At 43.4% G+C, this 22905-nt stretch overlaps 1 long non-coding RNA gene across 1 annotated transcript in view; it reads left to right on the top strand.

The window, feature by feature from the left end:
* The first annotated feature begins 8460 nt into the window (after positions 1-8460).
* LOC120248318 overlaps positions 8461-22905 on the top strand; it is a 43187-nt gene continuing 28742 nt past the window's right edge. The window contains exons 1-2 of the long non-coding RNA XR_005532553.1: positions 8461-8593; positions 20260-20347. This is a non-coding gene — a long non-coding RNA (uncharacterized LOC120248318). The remainder of the gene's footprint in view (positions 8594-20259; positions 20348-22905) is intronic.

The following is a 22905-nucleotide window of genomic DNA, read 5'->3' as shown; positions in this document are numbered from 1 at the left end:
CTCCTGAGGGTGCATTCACCTAAAATGGTTCTCAAGCCATTTTTCCATGTTGCTGTGATGTCAGGCAGCCAAGATGGACACTGTTTCTCAAAAACACATATCAATAAATCAGGTTTCATCTCGGCTGAGGTGGGGCCCAAAACACCAGTCAGCACTCCCACAAATTTAGGAAACTGAAGGGCTTGAGTGCTGGGTTCCTCTGGATCCTTCCGAAGAGACCAGCCTCTCAGCTTCCTGTCTTTGAAGAAACCCCATTTTCTCCACAGGGCTCTGTGTTGTGTGAACTCCCACATGGCTCCCCAAATGGCCTTGTAGACACGTGCTGCTGTGCTTACAGATGTATGTAATGAAGGGACAATGACAGAGAGAGAATGAGCCAGACATTCTTCCTGTCAAGACCCCAGGGCCTGGCTGCTTCTCCTTGGCCCTCAGATCTTATCCCCCGCCCTTTCCCTGAGCCAGCGCCTCACCTTCCTCATTTCATGCTGTTCTACCACCTCGTTTCCTCCTCAGTCCTGGGCCATTTTTAACTGTCTGACCGGGAAGGATCTGACCTGACAGGACAATTAAATATTAATACTGTGATTGAAGAGTCTGTGCTCAAATCAATTAAAAATAAGACTTATGGAGCTGAGACATTTTCAATCTATTTTTTCTTCCTGTCAGGAAAGATCTACCTGTGTAGCCCAGACACTCAGTGCCTTAGAGTGGGGATTGATGCCAGAAGATGCCCATGCCTTCTGGCAGTCACTACCCTCTTCAGATGGGGACTGGTGAAGGGGGTGATGTGGCCTTTCTCCTACCATGAAGGACACACACCCCAAGCAAAGACCCCCTCCTCCATCAAAGTCTTCCCCAGGATGAGCTGCCTTCCTCTTTGGGCTCCCATTGCGTGCTAGCTTGTATCTGATGTTTGCAATTCTTTGTTTGTTGTGTTTGTGCTGCATCCTAGAATGTGAGGGAATACACTGAGGGCAGTAACTATCCTCCTCATCTTTCCACACAGATCCCCACCCAGTTTCTGGAAACTGGTACGCAAGTCATTAATGTACAAGGAATCAACAGGGCAATGAAATCTGCCACTTTGTTATACTTCCTTGTTTCCAGTGAGAATCTGGAATGACAATATTAATGGCTTAATTCTTTTACCCCCTCCAACTCCACTTGAGGTGGCATCTGGGTGACCACATAAGCATACCTCAAGAAAGCCCAGGACAAATGAGAGTTTTTTTCTATAAAAAAAAAAGTAAGGTGAGCAATTACTCCCAGACGCCTGAGATGAGCTGACTACCCACCATCAGCAGGTCAGAATTTAGCTCTGAGCTTTCTGGAAGCCCAAGCTGAAAGGGAGACATTGTAAGTTACTTTCTTGCCAAAAAGAACACAAATTGATCATCAGAGACAAACTTTTCCTGAAACCCTGCAACTCAAAGGGGATTTGTTATGTGAATCCTTACACAGAAATCCTCAAGCGTCATTTTGCTGTTCCTGATAGAAGCCACACTCGTCCCTGACCCAGGACTGTGCCTTCGCCTGGAATGTTGGCGCAGAGTTTCTCAACACACGTCTCTCTGCTCAAGTGTCCCCTCAGGGCAGCCATCCCTGCTTCTTCTCCCCCCGGGTTCCCTCTGGGCCCAGCACCACACTCTCTTTTTTATTCCTCTGCTTGCACTTACCCTCTGGAACCATCTTATGTGTTTGCTTGCTTACTTGCTCTCTGTTTTCTCTCACAAGACTGTAAGATTCATGAGGCAGGGATTTTTTTCTGTTTTCTTCATTGCTGTACCCCAAACCCCTCAGGTAGCACTTAGTAGCTAGCCAACATTAAATACGTATTAGCCGAATTGTCATTCAAAGACATATTCTCAGCCAAGATGTGGGGGAAGCACAGAAACATAGTTTTAAAAGGAGATTCTTATGGGTGATGTGTGAGGTAACATGTTCTAGGCTCTTTGCTTTCTTAGAACAATTTAACACAGGGATAAAATATGAAGGGTCTATAAATGGATAACATTAACAACTTCTTGGGTCTCTCATCTGCCTCAAACATCAGTGGGTCTAAATGGGCTTTGACAAATCTCCACTCAAGGTTGGTTCTTTGTTTTTCACATATTTATATTTTTTATATAGAGAAGCTCCCACACTGTTGCCCAGGCTGAAGAGCAGTGACTCTTATGCGCACAATATCACTGCTGAGAAGCACAGGAGTTTGTGCCTGCTCTGTTTCTGGTGTGGGCTAGTCCACCCCTCCTTAGGCAAAATGATGGCCATCTGCTCCTAGAAGGCCGCCATAATGATGCCAGTCTTCGTGTGGACACCCAATTGGCACAGCACCCTACAGCCCAGAGCTCCTGGGCTCCAGTGAACCTGTTGCCTCAACCTCCCAGGTAGTTGGGACTACGGGTGCCCACCACCACACCCAGGCTCTGGCCCTAATTGGTCTTCCCAGAAAGTATTCTAATACAGCTTGTCAAGTTTATCTAAAGTGAGGGCCTTCTGGGCTACCAGACAATGAGGCAAATTCCTATTCACCAGCAAATATTTTAGAGCCGGACTCACAGGGTGCCTGGGTGGCTCAGTTCTTAAGCATCGACTTCGGCTCAGGTCATGATCTCATGATTCATGGGTTTGTGAGTTTGAGTCCCACATCAGGTGAGCTTGAGCCCCACTTTGAGTGAGCATGAATCCACATCTGGTGAGCATGGGCCCCACTTTGGGTGAGCCCTGTTTTTTTCTCTCTCTCTCTTTCCCACTGCCCTCTCTTTCTGACCCTCATTAATTTGCACCTTCTCTCTCTCTCATAAATATATATATATGTATATATATATATATCTCATAAATATATATATACTCATATATATGTATATATATCTCGTAAATATATATATACTCATATATATGGATATATATATGAGTGGACTTACAGTCTCATCTGCAAAAAAGTCAACCATCTTCAGCAGGAACATGGGCTGCAGGAGTAGCTACAGGTGGTTCCAGTATATCCTGTAGAAGAGAACTGTGAACTGTTGTCAAGGGTTCACACAGGGCCTGGGGCGAGGTCCTCACATTCTATATCATCTTCCTCCTCAGTTATCTGTTGTTATATAATAAGTTACCTCCCCAAAACTTAGCTTAAGTTGACAAACTTTTATAAGCTCACAGTTTCTGTGCATTAGGAATTGGAAGCAGCTTAGATGGGTGGTTCTGGTTCAAGGGTACTCCGATGGGCTTGCAGTGAAGACATTGGCTGGGGAGCCTCAGTTCTTTACCACAGGGTCTCTCCATGGGGCTACCTGAGGGTTTTTGTGACATGCTAGCTGGCTTCTTCTAGAATAAGTGGTCTGAGAGAGAACAAAAAGGAAGCCCTAATACCTTCTATGACCTAGTCTTGCTGTCACACTCTTTTACTTCCACCATATTTTATTTGTTGGATGTAAGTCGCTAAGTTCAAGCCATACTCAAGTTAAGAGGAATTAAGCTCCACCTCTTACCAGTAGGAGAATCAAACCACTGTACCATCTGACGTGGACAAAATAGCCTCAGCAGGAGAAATATGTATGACAACCATTACCAAACAGAGAAGTTCTTGATTGTGTGAGAGGGGGCACAATGTACTGAAGAAATCATGGACAATAATTAGACCTTCCAGGAGTTAAATCTCAAACCCACCACTTACCAGCTGGATGTATTTGAATCTGAGAAAGACACTTACCCTCTCAGAACTTTAGTTTTCTTTTGTTTAAAATGGAGATAATATGACCCAACATGCTGACATGCTATGAGAAATAGAGAAAACGCATGTCAGTCTCTTTCTGGGCACACAGTCAATATTCATGAAATGACGGGTGTTATTAAATTATGCTGAGACACTTCTGTGAATCTTTGATTTTTGAAGAATTATGAATTGGTATGCTGTATGGTATAGAAAATGGATAGACTGGCTGCTTAAAAAGAATTACTTACGATACACCACATATTTGGTATTAAATGCTTATTCAATACAGTGATTTTGGTTTGATATACACAGCTCACCCTTCTGGGATATTTGTGTGTGTGTGTGTGTGTGTGTGTGTGTGTGTGTGTGTGTGCGCGCGCCCTGCCTAATTCTCCAAAGACTCAAATAGCTTACAAAAATATCAATTACAAAATGAAGACATTAAAAACACAATTAAAAAATGCAAACAGAAAACCAGTAATATGAAAAGTACAAATCAAAACGGGGGGGAAAGGCTAAATTATGGGGGGGGCGAAATAAGATTGATCTGAGGCAAAAATTTGGCTCCAAGCCAAAATGAAAATACCATCATCAAGGTCACAAGAAGATACAAAACAATTTTACTAGAACTTGATTCTGAAAGGAATGTCTCATGAAGAACTCACCATACAGCACAAAGGGATGAAGGACCATCCCTATGGTCCTTTTATAAACCTAGCATCCCACAAACACGCAAAGGGCATGACCTCAAGACATCACTCAATAATGGCAACTCTACAAGGGCCATAACTGCTTAGTACATCTGGAGAAATTAATGGAAGGTGGCCAACATGTCTTCCGGCAATACTTAGCCAGTGTTCAGATTAAATGATAATAACCATAATGTGAGTTTTTTGAACACCTGCTAGGAACCAGGCAATAAACTGAGTGCTTTACTTATATGATCTCATGTAATCTTTACAAGACCATACGAAACAGGTAGTGCTCAGCCTCCTTTTGCTATTGGGGAAACTGACACACAGACACTGGCTAACACAGAGAGTGAACAGGACAGTCAGGATCTAAACCCGGGCAATTCAGAGCCTGCCCTCCAAGACACCTCACCATGGAGCCTGGAATACTAGGCACCAAGCTGAGAGCGGGTATTGGTAAGGAAACCCGGAAGTCCCAGGGGAGGCCCTTCAACAGAAACTGTGGCCAGGAGGCCTTGGACAGTAGCTCATGCAGTGTGGTTTGAGGAGCTGTAGGATAACAACCAGCATTAACTAGGAGGTGTTCTGACTTCAAAGTCTTTGTCCTACTATTGCCTTTTTAAAAGAAGACCTAAGGGGCGCCTGGGTGGCTTAGTCGGTTAAGCGTCCAACTTTCGCTTAGGTCATGGTCTCGCGGTTCGTGGGTTCGAGCCCCGCGTCGGGCTCTGTGCTGACTGCCAGATTGGAGCCTGGAGCCTGTTTCAGTCTGTCACTCCCTCTCTCTCTGACCCTCCCATGCTCACGCTGTCTCTCTCTCTCTCTCCTAGAAATAAATAAAAAACATTTAAAAAAAAAAAAAACAAAAAAGAAGACCTAAAACTCCAGAATCTGGAAGGGATCTAGTTTTTTTTTTATTATTTTTTTTATTTTTGAGGGAGAGAGAGACAGGGTGAGCAGGGGAGGGTCAGAGAGAGAGGGAGACACAGAATCCAAAGCAGGCTCCAGGCTCCGAGCTGGCTGTCAGCACAGAGTCCGATGTGGGGCTCGAACCCATGAACATCTAAACTTGATTTCAAGCTCTGCTTCTTCTTCCCTGGAAAACCTGGGGAAAGTCAGTCTCTCAGAGCCTCAGTCTTCTTCTCTGTAAAATAGGGGATAATGATGGTATCTGTATCATTATGCCACTATGAGGATCACATTAGGTCGTGAATGCATGCTAAAGCAATGTATAAACTGGACATGGCATTCTCATGTATGTAGCTCATGTTAGCTATTACTATTATAAATTAAAAATGAACACAAACAAAACTAAACTAAAAATCAAACCTGATCAGTTTCTTACCACTGATTCACCTGCTGGGAACTGCTTTCCTGCAGTCCTGCCTACGATACTCCAGAGTAACGACACTTACTTTTAAAATAGGGCAAATCCCATGAATTCTCTCTTCCTCTTTTACAGATTGATATTTTTTCTAAATCTTTTTTTAACAGTTATTTATTTTTGAGAGAGAGAGAGCACGAGTGGGGGAAGGGAAGAGAGAGAGGGATCTGAGGTGGGCTCTGTGCTGACAGCAGAGAGGCTGATGTGGGGCTCGAACTCATGAACCACGAGATCATGACCTGAGGTGAAGTCAGGCGCTTAACTGACTGAGCCACCCAAGTGCCCCTCCGATTGATATTTTCAATGCCACTTCAATTTAGTATGTGTGTCGGGGAAGGGGAAGAAATTAAAAACAAACAAATGATGTGTTCTTCTACACAGCAGCCCGCTGGTTGATGAGTCCCTCTGGTTGGGGCTTTTCACTTAGTGCCAAAGCCTGGTGGTCCAAATGGAAGCAACACAAGACAAAGGAGACTCTTCGAAGAAATTCCTCAGAGAGAGTCGAATTCCGCTACAGCAAATCCAATACAGAAAATCCTAAGACACAGCTCTGCAGAGGGAAAAAAGGGTCCTGGTCTATCCAGCTCTCTTCCTGAGTAGAAAGAATGGTGCCTTTTCACACCTCATGCTGGTATCTGGTGAGACAGAGTCCTCCTGGCCCAGACGACGCTTCCTGTCTTCTGCACATAATAAATAATATGAATTTATGTCATGAAAAAAAAATCATCCCAAATTCTTCCTCCCCGTTTGTTTATTATTCTCCTTGGTCCTTACCCAAATCATGACTTGTGGTCAGTTCAAAATAATACCTTCTATTTGTGCAGTGTTTTTAGTTTTTAAAGAATTGCACTTAAAAAAATTTTTTTTAATGTTTTATTTATTTCTGAGACAGAGAGACAGTGTTAGCAGGGGAGGGTCAGAGAGAGAGGGAGACACAGAATATGAAACAGGCTCCAGGCTCTGGGCTAGTTGTCAGCACAGAGCCCGACGTGGGGCTTGAACCCACTAACCGTGAGATCATGACCTGAGCCGAAGTCGGACGCTCAACCGATTGAGCCACCCAGGTGCCCCAAGAATTGCACTTTTAATGACACCAAGAAGCCAAAGGTTTAATATTGGGTCTGCAGTGGTGCAACTTGCTAATCAATTTTCTCTGCAAGAGTATTTCAGATTCTAACTGAATCACTGACTTAACGACGAAGGGCATTCTTGGACAGGCTGGTTCTGAGATTCCTCAGCAAAGTGTCATAATGCTTAAGAAGTGACATAGCCCTCCTCCCAGGGCACGAGGCGGCCATGCAGGTACACTGATGGCAGCACGAGTGAGACATGATGGTTTCCTGCATTTTATTCGATTTACAGCAAAAAGAGCAAAAGCCTGGGTTCTGCATGTCTAAAATGTCCTGGTTGATGAAATCTCAGTCACAACTCTTTTTTGTTTTTGTTTTTCCTTTTAGTTTCATGGAAAATGTGGTGCATTAGCACTGGGGGAAAAAATGTCACCTGTGAAAATAAATAAAGGAAACTTCATTTAAACTGGACCCAGGAGCCCCTGAAAGGAGTGCTTCTCCCCATGTTCCTCAGTAGCTGCTGCAGAAGCAGGGGGCAGAAGGAAGCTCAGAATTATTTCGAAGAGGGAGGACATTTTTTCACATAGGAATTTTATCTCTTGCTTTTTTCTAAGTTTATTCATTTATTTTAGGTCATCTGTACACCCAAGTGGGTCTCAAACTCAGGGCCCTGAGATCACCTGCTCTTCCGACTGAGCCAGCCAGGCGCCCCTTTCCTGATTTTAAGAAAAGAAAGGAAAATTCCTCCCCCGCCTCGCCCCCTTCCCCCCCCCGCCCCCCCGCAACAACAAGCACTAAGCACCATTTACAGCTAATGGGAAATCACCGCAACCTAACTCTCGTTTCTTTTGTTCAAAACAACCCTCCTCAGTTTCTCCCTAAAGCCCAGTAAAAGCTGACCTTCCCTTTGTCTCTTTGGACTGGCCTGTGGGTCACCACAGCTTTCCCGTCCCAAATTGCGATTCCTCTGCTATTCCCAAATAAACTCATTTTTTAGCCTGACTAAAATTGCTCTTTGCTCCGTTGAAATTTAACAAAACTCCCTTCATTTTGCTGAAACCCAGGAAGGTGTTATTATAGCAGCACCTGTCTGGGTAGACCTGGACAGACCTCTCCAAAAGTTCCCATCTGCAAACTGTTCTGAAATGAGCTCTCTGAAGAAACCGCAAGGGTATTGTGTTTCATCATTTCTCAATTTCCCTTCATCGAATTTCATATCCTATTTTAAACTGTTTCACCTTAAAAATAACAAAGTAGCCCTTTAGGCATGATGCAACATCCATTATTTTAATTTGTTTGTTAAAAAATAATTTGTCTCTTAAGTGGCATTAGAGCTGAGAGAGTACCTGCTCTCTGTGTTCAGTGATTTACGTTTGTTTTCCAATATTTACAATTGTACAATGTGATGATTATTTCCCCATTGTTCAAGTGAAGCACTTCATTATTAGTGTAACAGTAACATCACCTTGGTGTTGAACTTTAGGGCTGTCTGATTCTAAAGCCTTCTGTATACTAGGCTGGCTTTCTCACAGCCAACAGTATAGGAGTGCTGAATTCCAAATTCCAAATTCCAGAAAGGAACCTCAGAGACCACCTACTAAATAGTGCCATTTTATGGGAGGAACTGGAGCCCAGAGAAGTGAAATGACTTGCTCCCACATATGGAGTTAATTAGGTGATAAGTGCCATCACTTTTCAGCATCTCCTGACTTGTAGTCCGGGTCTCTTCTGGCAGGTAAGACTCAGTGTGATTTTGCTGGGATCCCCTCAAAAAGGAACACATGATAAAAGCAGCATTAACCCTATTAAGATCTGTTTCTACACATGGCACTTCTAAATGTGTCGGGTTTCCACACCAAGCAATTCTCCAATTCTCTGTGGACATCAGCTGGGTATCCTATAATTTAATTCCATTCTGACACTACCAGTTTATTATAAAGGATATTACAAAGGTTACAAATGAACAACTAGATGAAGGGGTACATAGGACAAGGTCTGGAAGGGCCCTGACCACGGGAGCTTCTTCTGTTCCCGTGAATTTGGCGGCACACCACACTCCTGGCACATGGATGCATCCACCAGTCCAGAAGCTCTTTCTGAACCACGTCATTTAGGATTTTTATAGAGGCTTCATTACTTAGCCATGATTAATTAAATCATTGGCAATTGGTTAATTAACTCAATTCTAGCCTCTCTCCCCTCCGCAGGGGTGGGGGTGGAGGAGGGTTGAAAGCTCCAAACCTGTAATCACTGCTTGGTTCCTGCAGCAACTAGCCCTGACCGGAACCCAGGTAGGGGCGCTCCTTAGGTCACATCATTAGCATAAACTCAGGATGCGCTAGCGATTATAGAAGCTTATTAGGAATAACAGAAGTTGTCCCTCTCACGCCTGCCACTCTGGAAATACCAAGACTTTCAGAATCTCTTGTGCTGATAACCTGGTCATAAACCAAATACACATAGCTTATATCATGATATCACACACCACATCTACAGAAAATTGTGAATATGTGCAAAGAGATATATGAAGGATGATCTCTAAAATGTTGATGGTAGCGATTATCTCCAGATGGTGGGATTTCAGGTCATTTCAATCCTCTTCCTCATACTTCTTTGAGTTTATATACATATATACATATCTATGTGTATACAGTATGACCAGAACATGAAGTAAAGGCAGACACTCAATAACTGTGTTTGGTCTTTCTAACATTCTTATGTTCATATAACAATGTACAAACACGTGTACATGTATATAAAGTTGCCAATATTTGCTTTATGATAACACTTTCCCCCTATACTTTCTCTATACTTTGCTTTTATCACTTAAAAACATACTGTGAAAATCTCTCCAAATCAATTGGCAAAGCTCAAAGGCGTTCTATTTAAAGACTGCATAATACTACAGGGTTGGGAATATGCCATGATTTTACTCAATCCTTCCCCTTTCGATAGGTTCTCATTTTGCTTCACGTTGTTTGCTAATACAAGGCTGCGGTGTACCAGTGGCTTTATTTCTACAGAATAGACTCCTAGGAGTTGAATTGCTGAGTCAAAAGTTCGATGGACTTCAAATGCTTGGAGATACTCTCAGAAGGTGCTCCAAGAATGATCATAACATTCTATGTTTCCAACTAGCAATAAAGTCTCTTCTGATGAATTCCAATGAATTCCCACCAGCAAGATAGTCACTGTTTTAATGTTTGCTAGCCTGATGGGTAAGGAGTGCTATTGCTCTGTTACTCTAATTTGCATTCCTCCAGCTCATACAATAGCCAATACTTACCTAATGCTTTCCTCTGCACTGGGCTTACTATGTGCCATGCACTGTATGGAGTGTTTTACGTATAGTAGTTCTTAATCCTTATAACAACACTATGTGACAGGTATTCTGAGTGTCCCCATTTACAAGATGATATAATGGAGCCACAGGAAAGTTCAATAACTTGGCCAAGGTCACACCACCAGCTAGTCTGTCTCCAAAAAAGATAAACCACTCCAATTGCTACACTAGGCTCCAGTGTTTCGTGCATTTATGGATATTTGGAATCGCTTTTCCAAAAACTGCTCATTTGTATCTCTTATCCACTTTCCTACTAAAGTGCTTTCTGACTCTTAATATGAAGAGCTCTTTGATATAGTAGGTATTAACTATAAATTCTGTATCTATAATCTTTCTTGCAAATACTTTCCTTTAAATGTATCATTTGTCTTTTAACTTTGTTTGTGGTATTTTTTACCATACAAAAGTTTTAAAAAATTTGTGCCATCAAATGACCCCCCAAAAAAATGTAGTAATGAGTTTGATGTCCTTTATTCAAGGGAAAACAGTCCATGGATTGGGGGAGACGGTGCCTCGCAAGTAGTGGAGTGCTTTTCCCAAGGAATTTTGGGTAAGGGCAAGCTTTAGACAGTGGCAGAAAAGAAACTTGGAAACAGCTTGCTTAGCTACAAGCTAGGAGAGTTCTTGAGAACACCAGCAGGTCCTATTTTCTCCAGTAAAGTAAGCTGGCTAAAGCTGAGTTGGAGAATTGTGATTAGTGTGTTAGATTTCCTTGACAGGTGTCTCCCAGAAGTCCAGGCTGACTTAGATTTCAATCGGTGAAGTGGGTTGGTCCACAGGGAGTCACTCTATTTTGTGGATCCCAATATATGAATTTATCTTTCAGTGTCAATCATTTATATATAGGTGTATACGGCTTCTGGTTTTTCTGTCTTAATAAAAATACTCTCCCCAACAGGCAGGTTTTATTATGTGTGCTGAAATTTCTATTTAAACTGGTTTTTTTTTTTATTACTTTAGAGCTTTGTACAATCAAAACTTCCTTTTTAAAAAAAAAGTTTATTTTGAGAGAGAGAGAGACCGTGTGCGCCCACATGCACACGCATATGCAAGTGCACGCACATGTGCGTGCACGTGCATGCGTACAAAGTGGAGGAGCAGAGAGAGGGAGAATTTTAAGCAGACTGCACTGTAAGCGCCAAACGTGATGTGGGGCTGGAGCCCACAAACCTCCAGATCATGACCTGAGCTGAGATCAAGAGTTGGACACTTAACTGACTAAGCCACTCAGGGGTCCCAAAACTTCCTTTTTTGAATATGGTGTGAGATAGGGATCCAACTTTACTTTTTCTAGATATATAGCACATGGTGTCAGCACCATTTATTACATTTATCAGTTCTTCCCTACTGGATTCAAATATTACCACTTCATTTTGTATATTACCTTGTTTTGTTTATTGAGATCTATTTCTGGGCTCATTATGCTGTTTCAGGAATTTTATAGATTTTTAAAAATTCCTATGCTACACTGCACTGTTTGTATTCCAGTGGCCTTAGTGAATACTTATTTTCTGATAGAGAAGGCCTTCTTCCTATCCTTTCCTCATTATTTTATGGCTATTCTTGGACAGTTAATCTTCCAAATGAATTTTAAGATTATGTATCCAATTAAGTAAAAACTCTAATTAAAATTCTGTTAATTATACACGTTACTATTGAGGAAAATAACATTTTTGTGATGTTAAGTTTTCCCTTCTATACTACACCTTTTGATTGTTTTTGTTGTTGTTGTTGTTTGTTTTTTAATTTTTTCTGTGCACATTCATTCCTCAACCCCTTCCCACAGCCTACTCTTGGGCAAGGTTTTCTCTCCAGCCCTTAATTTCCCATTCTCTCACACTGTCCGGTCCTTGTCATCCTAGATGACAAGCGCCCCTATCTCCTGCTGCCTCCTCCTTTGCCCAATTATTTCTGTTCTGGGAGAATAAACAAGAACTCTTCTGGTTTGCTCTTTTAGGCTCCCCGGTGCTTATGCTTCCCTATTCCTCCTGCCAGTCAGAGCAACCATGAGCCCGGGATTTCAGCTCATGCTTGTCACACACCATCTGTACAAAATCGACTACACCAGCCTCAGAAGCATTTTCTGCAGGGCTCCAGCCACCCTGGGAGCCGCACAGCCTGTCTCTGGATTATCCCTATCAGTGGTGTGTTGGCAAAAGACATCAATAAATCCACAAAGAAATAGCCCTGATTTGTAGCATTTGCTGCTTGGCCATTTCCATGGTGTAAATTCTCCCATTAAGACTGATTTCAACCTACCGATGGCTTCACAACCTTTGTGTAACAAACCAGCTTGAAAGTCCTTGAGTATTTAACAACGGGCTTGTAAGAGAGCCCGTAAGAGTTACCTCCAGCACAACACAGGTAGGGTGGGCCTCCGATTCCCAGCCGACACCCATCTTGTTCTCTGTGCAACGTCATTGACTGACACAATTTGGTCATTACTGAGCACTTGATACAGCCCACGGTCTCCTAGGGACATCGCATACCTGACCTCATTTAGTCCACACAAAACCAACTATTCCTATTTCCATTTTATATGTCATGATTCATACTGGTGGGTTATCACCCTCCACTTGACCTGAGCTACACATAAAATATAGGACCCACTACACCTTTGGGCAAAGCAGTGCACCCCCAAACGGAAGCACAAATATGTTTTTAACACAGCCAAGCTCTTTTAAGTAGAATTTTTTTTTCCGCTACAAAAGTAATGAACCACCTCGCAAAGAAAATTTAAAAGCGACCATTTATCTCATACGTATTAAGAGTTATTTGATGTCATGGTAAAGTGTTCATGATATATTACATTTTAAAAATAGGAAATGCAGGATGATACCAACTTTGTAAAAAAAAATAAATAAATAAAAATAAGTGGGGTGCCTGGGTGACTCAGTCAGTTAAGCATCCAAATCTTGATTTAGGCTCAGGTTAGAATCTCACAGGTTCATGAGATTGAGCCCCACGTCAGGCTCCGAGTTAACAGCACAGAGCCTGCTTGGGACTCTCTCTCTCTGCCCCTTCCCTGCTCTCCTGTGTGTGTGCACTCTCTCTCTCTCTCAAAATAAATATAAAACCTAACAAAAAAGGAAAATAATAAAACACTGGAAAAAGGAAAAAAGAAAAACTGTTTTAACAGAAGTCATCTCTCGGTAATGGAAAGTAAAGATTTTTCTTTCTTTCAGTTTCTCTATTTTGAATAATTAATGCATCAACGTGTATTCTAATTACACAGAAAAATGGAATGCATATGATTTGAATTTGGAAAATATAAAAATAAAACCAAACCATGAGCTCATCATTCAGACTCAACAATTGTTCCATTTTGATTCAGTGTGTTGTTTTTTGAAAGATGTTTAATTTAAAAGAACAGCAGCAACAAGCCTGGGCCCTGCAGTTCCCGCCCAGAGAGGGATGGGCCTTGCCCCTGCCCTCCCTCCAACCTCAAGGACCTCTCCCCTGCGCCTTCTTATATCGGCTCTAATTTTCACAAAAAGCTCGAAGACTCATATTATTAATCCCGAGTTCGAGATGATGAAACTAAGAAACTCATTCTCGACGAGGTCAGGTACTGTCTGTCTCATACGTCACATTCCCACTTGGAGCATCTTTTCCTGGGAGGCCCGGTGGTTAAGAGCGTGTGCACTTCTGTCAGGCAGAATCCAGTCAGGCCGGGCACCGGTACTCTGAGGTTGTCTCCATGGGCAAGGGCTTCCATTTCTCTCTCTCTCTCTCTCTCCCTCTTTTTTAATGTTTTTTAAAATTATTATTTATTTCTGAGAGAGAGAGAGAGACAGTGTGAGCAGGGGAGGGCCAGAGAGAAAGGGAGACACAGACTCTGAAACAGGCTCCAGGCTCTGAGCCAGCTGTCAGCACAGAGCCCGACGCGGGGCTCGAACCCACGAACCGCGAGATCATGACCTGAGCCACCCAGGCGCCCCCGTTTCCTATCAAACAAAGATGAAAAGATAATTCCCCTGAAAGGGCTGTCCCGAGTGTTACCAGTGCAGTCACGGTGCTGTTCCTTCCAGTCAGCGGCACGGCCGGGAGCTGAAGTAGCTCTGTCCGCCCCCAGGTCCACGCCTTCTCTGCGGCGCGGAGCTTCTTTTCTCCCCCAGGGCTCCCGTCTGTGAGCGGCTCCTGTGCGCAGGTCAAGCAACTCCGCGTGCAGCTGAAGCACAGGCGCCCAACAGCCGCCAGGTCCAGACGTTTCCTCAGCCCCTCCTGAGCCCCGCGTGCCCGCAGGAACCTGGGGACCGGAACCCTGAGGCCTGCAGCCCACGCGCTCTGCTCTGCGGGAACCCTTCCCTCCTCTCCCCAGGTCGGGTCTCCTCCTTGGGGAACCAAGCACCCTGAGCTGGGGTTTCAGCCGCATCCCTTCCCCTGGGGGTCGTCTCTGCCGAGCTGTCGGCACCCGATTCTCCCTGGGCGCCCTGTATCCGTTACACCTGTGCGGGCAGGTGGCTTTGCCGGGGCGCCGGGAAACGGCGGGCACGAGCTGGGAACACGGCCTTCCCGCTGGCGAACAGGCAGCTCCGTGTTGCTCAGTATTCGGAGCAGCCCTGCCAATTAGCGTGTGCTCTGCCCACACGGGCCCGGGCTGGAAGGGAAGCAGGCCAGGCCTGAGCAAAATTAGACAATGGGCTCCCAGAACCCCGAGGGGGCAGCGGCGCCTGCTGTCGTCTCCCCTCTGGGCCCGTAGTGGGGGTGGGGCTGGAGAGCGGGGGCAAGCAGGAAGTTCCTCCTCCACCTTCTAGATGGGCCTCCGCGGGCACGACCCAGAGCAAGGGGTTAGGAAGGGCCGGGCTCTGGGTCTGGAATCTTCCCCGGGCTCCGAGAGTGTTGGCACTTAACACCCGGGGTCCCATTTCCTTCTGGCCAGGAAGAATGCCATTTAAGGACAGAGCTGGGGTTCCTCCATCTCTGTGTCCCACACGGTCTCCAGTGCAGTGCTGGCCACTCAGAGCGTGCTTGTGGGGGGCAGCGCACGTGGTGGTGGAACACGAGAGTTGTGGAGAGAGGCAGGTGTGGGTCCTTGTTCACCGCTCTTCCTTCCCCGCTCGTAACCTCAGTACTTAACTTCTCGGCTACAGCTTCTTCCTCTAGAAAACAGAGAAAGTAAAAATGTGTTACTGTCGCGTTACTGTAAGGACAAAAGGAAATGAGGATAAAAGGAAATCCACGTAGGATCTGTCCATAGGATTATTGGCCTCTCTTTGGGATGAAGAAAAATTTAAGCCAAAGGTAATACGTTATCTCTGAGGTTAACTACAACACCAGAGGTTCAGAAGGCACAGACGAACAGGGAAATGCGACAAACATTTCTCAAAGACCCCCCCCCCCCCAGGTGCCACACACTGGGCTGAAGGCCTTATCTGTGTTCTGATTTTACGCTGCAGGTAACATATCTGGAATCAGGCAGCTCAAAGTCAGACAGCTTGCTGGCACGTTAAAGAAACAAAGGAAACGTTCAAGACCAGAAAGCCTGCTGTGTCAGGACGCCTAATTAGAAAGCAACGTCATAGTGAATTAGTAGAGCAAGTCCCCAGCTCTGCCAGAAGACCTAAAATAGATGTGCCAACAGGGGAATCACAGAGCAAAGTCGATTATCATCCTGGTGATTCGGTTGATCCCACAAGCATGACTCAGAGGTTTGACAGAACTGGACACGTGTTCTATCCTAACGCCGCGATAGCACGTATTGCTTCCAGGCACCGTTGCCATATCACCGAGAGAGTCCTCTCAGAGATCTTCATGTCAACTGGACTTATCTAATTTTAATGAGGAAGCACCCAGATAACTGAAACTCCAAAAATAAGACACTTCAATGATGACTAGGTAATAACAGGATGTTGGATTTATATAGGAATTCTTTCTTTCAACTAGATGAGACATTTCACAAAGGAAAACTATAGATTATCTTCAACCGCCATATTGGGACCAGAAATCCATTGTAACAAAGACAGTCATTACTGATATCATTCATTCATTCATTTGTTCATTCATCACTCTCGTATTTTTCCATTCGTTCAGCTAACATGAGTTGAGTGCCATATAGGAATGGGTAGACGTTGGGGTGACATTAAGTGTCAAACAAGAGATGGTACCTTCCTTGAAGGGATGATATCTGTTAGGAGCTAAGCCAGTGGCAAAGAGTGGTAGTTAAGCAAGTATCTGAAACTCAGGATTGGCTAGGATGGGAAATCTGTGCTAAGAAGTGTGACATTTAGGGACTCCTGGGCAGCTCAGTCAGTTATGCATCGGACTCTTGAATTTGGCTCAAGTCATGATCTCACAGTTCATGGGAGAGAGCTCCAAGTTCGGCTCTGCACTGACACTGCAGGGCCTGCTTGGAATTTTCTCTCCTTCTCTCTCTCTCTCTCTCTCTCTCTCTCTCTCTCTGCCCCTCCCCTGCTCACCCAGGCTCTCTCTCTCAAAATAAACTTAAAAAAAAACCAACAACAACAAGTGTGATATTTTTTGTGCAGGTGATAATAGTGCTATCAAAGGATGTTAAGCCTGAGAGTGTTTCCTTATGTGCAAGTGGTGTGCAGGAGGGAGTAGAGGCTAGGAAGCCAGTTAGGAGGTGAGTGCAATCATTCTTCACGGAGTCTACTCTCAAGGCCTCTTGCTGCCTTATCACCATCTCCCCCTCAACCCATGGCATCCAGGCTTTTCCTCCACCTGTTGACTGAAACTATTCTTTCCTGTCATGAATGAACTTCTACTGGCCAAAGCACAAACAGCTCTTAGCCTCTCCATTCCACGTGCATGGTTAGACACTAACTCTTACTGGAACCTTTTCTTGTAAACACAACCTCTTGCTGTTTTATCTCCTATTTCTCTGGAGACCGCTGCTCCGATCCAGACTTTTCATGACCTGCCCATTGAGAAGTCCCAGTGTTCATAAGGCACATATTTAGCCCTATCCTCAATTGAAACTCTCCCCAGGAAATGCCTTGCTTATTTGCAACTTCTACAGCTAAAGTCCTCCTTCCACAGAAAATCTGTGGATAAGGAGAATCTGCGAATGGGGACTCGCTGGGGGAAATTTTTTCACTGCAGTTGGTGTCAGCATTGTATTATGATAATTTCATCTCTGGGACGCCCAGGTGGCTCAGCCAGTTGATCATCTGACTCTTGATTTCAGCTCAGGTCATGATCTCACGATTCCGAGATGGAGTTCTGCACCAGGCTCTGCGCTGACAGCACAGAGCCTGCTTGGGATTCTCTCTCTCTCTCTCTCTCTCTCTCTCTCCCCCCCACCCTCAAAAAATATAGTAAATTCTCTACTTATGTCTCTTGAGATGAAGATTTGGGGTCAGATAAATAATGTCCCCTTTCTCTTTGCCCGTGTTTAGCTGTACTGGGGCGTGTGTCCACCATTGAACTAGTGGATTGAGTGGTGAAGAAAAGACACAGAAAGAGAAGGTCTAATCTTCCAAGTGACTTTTGAAAAACATGATCTCTGGGTGTTTAAAACCATGCCTGATCCTTCAAGACATGCACTGCGCCTCTCTAATCTCCGTCATGAGCTAGAAGGGAGGCTTCATGGAGGTTGGAACTTAACTTTGTTATCTTTGTCTTCTCAGGCCCTACAAAGTGCCTGGCACAGACTAGGGACCCATAAATAGTGAACGAGGAGTTCTATCTGTTCCATGCTTGAGGGGATGCAAGCCATATCCACGTGTTCCTGGTTTGTTGAGGCAGGGGAACCAGCAAGAACGCAAACTTTGGCTAAGCTGCCGAGACCATGTATTAATAGAATTTGGAAGGGGTCAACTTTAGAATGTATTGGCTTCATATCTTATATAAACTTATTACTGCATCCAAAAGACTCACATCTTTGTGGGAGGCCCAGCGTTTGGCAGATACAATCATGAATGAGGTAAGATTTGGGGACACAATCAACCAGGCATGAACTGGCTGAGTGTGAATGCGGAAGCTTAAATCCAGATGACACCTCTCTTTTTTCCAACCCTTCTACCTCAGCACAAATGTCTTCAGTTTTGCAGATCACTTCTCTCGGATTGGATTTTGGTCATGTCTTCTCATGTAGTTGATTTTATTTTAAAACCTCAAAAATGTGTAATAATCTAATAAAGATTTTTTTTCCCTGAAAAAACCTGTGGTTTGCCCTGACTGGTAGGGTCCAGTGCAACTTATGAATTTAAACCCACCGGAAAGCACTGTGAATGTAGTTTATTCCTTTCAAACTATTGCCCTGTCGGTTTACTAAACATGTTGCCTTGATTTCTGTGCTTATTCCCTTCCTGGTGAGGGCCAGCCTGAAATGTGCAGGGCCATCTGCCTGATTCCAGGCCCACGGAGCATTCACAGCCTGTCAACTCGTGCAGGACTTTCAGACGAATATAAGTAAGACTGGGTCTTGTCCCTATGGTGAGCTTGCGTCAACCTTTCATTCTATGAATTGAACCCCAGTTTTGGGTTTTGCTGCTTATACTCAGAATAGAGGCTCACTAACTGGTCCTTATAATGAACCAGCATCTTATCCTGCCTCAGAGTTGGAGTCAGTTAAGTGTGGTTTCTTGAATATATACAGAGTTTTCTATTTTTGTCAAAGAGGGTGCCAAATGGAGCAATGTTTTATGTCCTTTGTTTAAAATATGTGCTGATTTATGGCCTCTTTTTGATCCTTGCAAAAAAAAAAAAAAAAAAGCCTGCATTCCGCCTACTCAGCTGTCCCTGCTGTTGCGAACGGGGGAGAGTGCCCTCCTATGCACTGGTGATTTCTGATGATGGTCAGGGACCAGGTGTAGAGCTTTTCCTTCTCTACCTCCAGATCGAATGGCTTAGAATCAATTACTGCTAAGCCCAAATCATTTTTGGCACTTGCTCTTAAAAATGTAATTTATCCATTGACAGCTCCAGATAGCAGGTGAGCTCATTCAATTCTTAGAGGTTCATTTCACAACCAATTTTTCCTAGAAGGTTCAAAGAACTAGCGCTGTTTGAAATGGGATGTGTCACAGATACGTTATTGGGCTTTTTTCTCTAGAGGAAGTAAATGTTTGCTCACTGGTATTCTGGATCTTTCTTCATGGTGAAAAACAAGAGGTTCTTTCTGTGTGTGCGTGTGCGTGTGTGTGTGTGCGCGCGCACGCGCGCATGTTTATTAGTTAGAAAAGTCTTGGAACTATTTTGTAAAGAGACCTTGCCCTGCCCATATGATATGCTTGCTTCCATCTTTCTTTTTCTTCCTCTATCAAATATTTTTAATACTCATATGTATCAGGCACGGCGCCAGGCATGAAAATAACAATGGTGAACAAAATTGGCACTGTTTCCTTCCCCTCATTAATCTTCCTCATATTGGAGTAAGAGTCTTGGGTTTTCCTCCTTAATGTTTATCAGAATATTCAAGCCTTGTTTTGTGCTTGGTTGGTTTTGAAATCACTTGAATCTGCCTTGTGAGATGTCGAATCCATGTCCAACCTCATTCCATAGAATTCTGCTGCTCCGAAGGGAATTTCAAATCTACACCTCTGTTTCCTTTAGACCTCAGTGATTTCTAAACCTTCTTTAAAATAGAGGAAACTTTTTCATAAGCAAATTAATTGTGGAACCAAATATGTTAGACTATTTTGAAGCTCCTCTATTTCTATCTAAAGTAAGGTGGGATGTTAACTGCCTCCGGGTCTCTCCTACTTTTCCTAGAGCCCTGAGAGGACCTTGCTAAACCGAACTGGGAAAACCGATATCTCATGGCTGGTTGGTTTACCTTGTGACCTTGCTCTGGAGCTCCGCCTCCGGGAGTCAGCCTCTGGGCTGTGTGATCATCCCTGGCTGTGAATCGGTCCGGCCCTCAAGCTTATCCTGGTTGTTTTTTGCATATATTTGAAAATGGGCTGTCTACCTTTGTCAGATTCGATGGGCACACATACATCCTCATCTCCATCTGGCGCTCTGTATCACATTCCAGGTTACTGCACAGTGATGGAAACTAGGGCTCAGATCTGAACGGAGAGGCAGGCAGGGTGCACTATGGGGAATAGGCCTTCCACCTCATACGGTGCTGACTTTCTTTTTCTTGACAGTGCTTGTGCAGCGAAGCCGTCACCCCACTCAGCATCACTGGCGGGTTCTCACTCTGCAGTCAGGAAAAGGAAAACATCCGATAAGCAGGTCAGGTCTCTGATATTTGCAAAGAGGGTTGCAAAGCGAATGTCTTGGGAACATAGTACAGAAAATAAAAATGATCCAGTGTTTGTATCTCAGAAGAGGGAGAGATGAAGAGAGAGAGGGAGAGTAGGAGAGAGGTTTCTAATTCAGACCTACAGAATAATTTCATCATCTGTTGGAAAGAGTCCCCATGACACAAAATTTTGCAGTTTCTCTACCTTCTCACAACCCCCGCACTGTTTCCACTTCATCGCTAGCAGAGCGTTTCTAGAACTAGAAGGTTTTGAAAAGCTGTTGGTGGAGGAATCGTTTTATATACCACCTCCTGTGCCCCAAATCTTTCCCAGAATTTGGGGGAAAGGAGAGCAAGGCAGTTTTAGTTTTGTGCTTGTTTTTAGAAACATTGTTCTTTTCCAAAATATAAAAGCAATTCACCAGCAGTACCAAATGCTGGTAAGGATACAGATCGTAGGAACTCTAACACACTGCTGGTGGGAATTTATATTCTTGGAATAGCACTTGGAAAAGCACTCTGACATTACCTTTGAAAGGCAGACTTTCCCATACCCTGTGACAAGCTTTGCTGCTCTCAGGTTTACATCCAGGAGAAATTGTCCCACAGGGGCACTGGGAAGACACATACAGGGATGTCTGGAAATAGTCAACAGAATCACCAATAATATCTTCACAAAATGGGATATTGTATAGTCATCAAAATAAATGAGCTCTAGTAGAAGAATCTTAGCAATACGATATTAGGTGGAAAAAGTCCTAGAAGATAACCATGGGCTGCTACCCTCTTCAAAGAGTTAAAGCCACAGTAATAAAAAAATACATGCGTTTTCGGGCTATGAACTGATTAGATACAATTTTTTAAAAAGAAAACAATGGGATGATGGGATTTGAGAAGGTGGTTATTTTGGGTTGAGAAAAATGGTAAATGGGATGAGAGAGGATCTATCCCTAGATGTTAACTTTTGTTTGAATCATGGTTTATGTAACGAGCATGGTGTTTACAAGCACTAATTATAATAAACATATTAATAAATAATGAGTGTGCATGGGCCAATGAGAAGAGTAGCTGCTGAGTTGAAAATTAATCCAATTCAGTGTTTCCTGGCCTCCAAAGGGAAAACTGAAAGCAAAAATTCCATATTCATTGTGAACAATTTAGAACCCAGCAAAGTCTGTGAACAAAAAGTCATCTCTAATAGGATCATTCCAGAAATAATCATTTCTGGAATATTTCCTTCTAGTTATTTTTTTTTTGGTATATTTTGGTATATTTGCTTCTAGCTCTTTTTTCCTAATTCATATTCTTCAACAAAATAATAACTGTGATGCTTAAACAATAATCTTAGTCTTTTTTAAAAAAATTTTTAATGTTTTATTTATTTCTGAGAGACAGACAGACAGACAGACAGACAGACAGCGTGAGCAGGGGAGGGTCAGAGAGAGATGGAGATACAGAATCTGAAATAGGCTCCAGGCTCTGAGCTGGCTGTCAGCACAGAGTCCAACACGGGGCTCAAACCCATGAGCTGTGAGATCATGACCTGAGCCGAAGTCAGATGCTCAACCAAATGAGCCACCCAGGCACCCCACGGTAATCTTATTCTTGATACAATATTATGTATATCTTCTCATGTGATAAAAGAATCTCTAAAAATGTTTTTAACAACTCAATAATATTGAATTATGTTTCTGCATCATAGCTTATTTGACAAATCCTTCAGGTGTGTTTATTTTTGTTGTTCCCAACATTTCGTTATTATGAATAAGGCTCCAAAAAGTATTTAGCACATAAGTCTGGGTGCTGTCTTTGATGATTTCCTTGGGATAAAATTTTAAGAGTAGAATCACAGTGTGAAAAATTTTGAGTTATTGTCACATGTTGATATATTGGAGGGCACTATTTTTATGAGAAATAAACTGAATAAGATAGTGCACATAAATGTGTCTAATATATACATGATTGGCATCTAATTGATATCAGTTGAATATGAAACTGCATATAATTACAAGCTTAGAATACCTCAGAAGAGGATAAAGAACTATCTTTCTCATCTGCAAGGCTATGAAAATTCAATGACTCAGGAGCGCCTGGGTGGCTCCGTTGGTTAAGTGTCTGACTTCGGCTCAGGTCATGGTCTCATCGTTCGTGGGTTCAAGCCCCATGTCGGGCTCTGTGCTGACAGTTAGCTCAGAGGCTAGAGCCTGCTTCAGATTCTGTGTCTTTCTCTCTCTCTGACCCTCCCCTGTTCACGCTGTCTCTCTCTCTCTCTCAGAAATAAAAAACCATTAAAAAATAATTTAAAAAAAAGAAAATTCAATGACTCAGTATTGTTTCTTAACTTTTAGTGAAATACAGGTGCATGCCACTGGAGTGATTCTTTTTGTTGCATGAATGATAATAAATATAACTTAATATACCATGTTATTCTTTCTTTTTTAAAAATATTTTTAATGTTTTTATTTATTTCTGAGAGAGAGAGACAAAGAGAGAAAAAGACAGCATGAGCAGGGGAGGGTCAGAGAGAGAGGGAGATACAGAATCTGAA

Source organism: Hyaena hyaena, unplaced genomic scaffold (genome assembly GCF_003009895.1).
Source record: "Hyaena hyaena isolate Hyena2069 unplaced genomic scaffold, ASM300989v1 scaffold_580, whole genome shotgun sequence".
In the NCBI taxonomy this organism is placed as follows: Eukaryota; Metazoa; Chordata; class Mammalia; order Carnivora; family Hyaenidae; genus Hyaena; species Hyaena hyaena.
This window is presented reverse-complemented; position numbering and strand designations above follow the sequence as displayed.